The following is a 2,756-nucleotide window of genomic DNA, read 5'->3' as shown; positions in this document are numbered from 1 at the left end:
GAAACAGCAGGAGAGGAAGAGAAAAGTGGAGAAAAAGGAGAAAAGGAATGAAACAAAAAGGTCAACAATGGGATAAGGGGAAGTAAGAAGAGAGAATGTCAGGAAGAAAAAAAAGGGGATGAAAAATGAACTGAAACATGAAAATAAAATCTGGATTTACGGACATTTTAAAAGCATCGCACATGTCCCAACAACAGGAAGGACCTTTTTCCTCTATTCACGTTGCGCTACAAAAAAGTACAAGAAAGTGACCAATCACAGGAGGGCCAGTGCCTCCCTTGGTTTCCGCCCCCAAAATGTCAAAAGTCAGTTTGATTCGAGTCAGCAGGAATCACCTTTGAGAGTAGAGTTCACCTGTGACAACATGGACGCCCTCCAGCACTCACACAGCAGACACACTCTGCGTGGTGGCTGCTCCGTGCGCGTGCTGCTTAGTTTTTTGCGTTCTTTCGCAGCTGCCTGCACGACTCTCGTTTGTTGATTTGACGCTCGAAGAGTAATATCCGCGCGTGTGATAAGGCTATACTTTTTATCACGTTGACGCAAACCTGCCGCCGTAGACGTAAGGACAAGAAAAAGAGAGGAGCTGGGTGAGGAAGAGAGGAAGAGGAGACGTGTGGAGTAGTGTTGGCTTGGAGGTCACGGCCTCCCCCCTGGTGGTCTGATGGATCCACACTGACAACCAGAGACCACGGGAGACTGGGTGTGTGTGTGCGCGTGTGCATGCGTGCGTGTTTTCAAGCTCAATCTCACACTCAAACACACTTTTCCCAGTTTCCCCAGAGGGGTTTGCTTTGTCAACTGTGGCGTTGTCTGGAAACACACACACACACACACACACACGCACACACACACACACACACACACACACACACATACAGATCAGAGGTTCATCAGGAAGTACTTTGCAGTATCTGTCAAAGTATTTGCAGTGGCAGTATTAGTAGTAGCAGTAAAGTCTCCATAAGAATTTTGATTATCAGTCATAAGGATTTTTATTATCAGTCATAATGTCTAAACCATCCGGGGTAGACCGACCACGAGCTCCGAGGTAGACGACATTATGAAATCAAACGTGAGTTAAGAAACAATTTTTGACTTGGACTCGAGCTCAGAGACATTAGACTTGACTTGGACTCTAGCTCAGAGATTTGAAATTTGACTTGGACTCTAACTCAGGGACTTGAGACTTGGACTCTAGCTAAGAGACTTGAGACTTAACCTGGACTCTAGCTCAGTGACTTGAGACTTGACTTGGACTCTAGCTCAGAGACTTGAGACTTGAGACTTGGACTCTAGCTCATAGACTTGAGACTTGACTTGGACTCTAGCTCAGAGACTTGAGGCTTGGACTCTAGCTCAGAGACTTGAGACTTAATTTGGACTCAAGCTCAGAGACTTGAGACTTGGACTCTTGGACACTAGCTCAGCAACTTGAGACTGGGACTCTAGCTAAGAGACTTGAGACTTGACCTGGACTCTAGCTCAGAGACTTGAGTCTTGACTTGGACTCAAGCTCACAGACTTGAGATTTGATTTTGATTCTAGCTCAGAGACTTGAGACTTGACTTGGACTCGAGCTCAGAGACTTGAGATTTGATTTTGACTATTTCTTAGAGACTTGACACTTGACCTGGACTTTAGCTCAGAGACTTGAGACTTGACTTGGACTCGAGCTCAGGACTTGACACTTGACCTGGACTTTGGCTCAGAGACTTGACCTGGACTCTAGCTCAGAGACTTGACTTTGACTCTAGCTCAGGGACCTGAGACTTTGACTCTAGCTCAGAGACTTGAGACCTGACTTGGACTCTAGCGCAGAGACTTGAGACTTGACCTGGACTCTAGCTCAGAGAATTGAGACTTGAGACCTGACTTGGACTCTAGCTCAGAGACTTGAGACTTGGACTCTAGCTCAGGGACTTGTGAGCATCTCTGGTTGTAGTTTCACTAGTTGTAGTTGTTGATTAAAGAAATGAGATGAAGTGTTGACAGGGATGATGGAGATGAAGACACTCTGACGATGATGATGATGATGAAGACACTCTGGACGACAGCGCTGACACTCTCGCCGCCGATGATGCTTATTTAAAGCAATTGGTTCACACTTGGTGAGGAGTCCCAGTTTCTCAGTGTTTACTGTCATTAATGAGACAAAAATGTCCATCAGTGTCTTCCAAAGCCCCTCCAACATATTCAGTTCATTGTCACAGAGGACAGAGGGACATTAAACAATTCGTACCTTTTTTCTTGAAGAAAATGGCTCAAATCGAGTAACAGATTATCAAAATAGTTGTCGAATAATTTAATAGTTCCATTGATATTAATCTCTTTGCAGCACTGAAGCCCATCCAGGTCTGTCACATCTGAGGACCTGATTGAAGACATGACAGCGGCAGGGACAATCTGTTCCAGGTGATCTCGGTCACTGTCACATTCACTGACACCGCCATCTCTGTGTGGTTGTTTCAAGTCCATCCGTCGCGCACACACACACACACACACACACACACACGCATGTACGCACACATCTACACACACATATACACACACACAAAAGCAAGCAAATACACACGCACACCTACACACACACCCACAAACACAACAACACACATACCCTTGCATGCACGCACTGACACACACAGGAGGATACAAACACGCATTCACGCACACACCTACATACATACAGGCATGCACCTCACACACACACCTACACACACAAACACTTACGCACATACACACCTACACATGCACAC

This window comes from Etheostoma spectabile, chromosome 24 (assembly GCF_008692095.1).
Source record: "Etheostoma spectabile isolate EspeVRDwgs_2016 chromosome 24, UIUC_Espe_1.0, whole genome shotgun sequence".
In the NCBI taxonomy this organism is placed as follows: Eukaryota; Metazoa; Chordata; class Actinopteri; order Perciformes; family Percidae; genus Etheostoma; species Etheostoma spectabile.
This window is presented reverse-complemented; position numbering follows the sequence as displayed.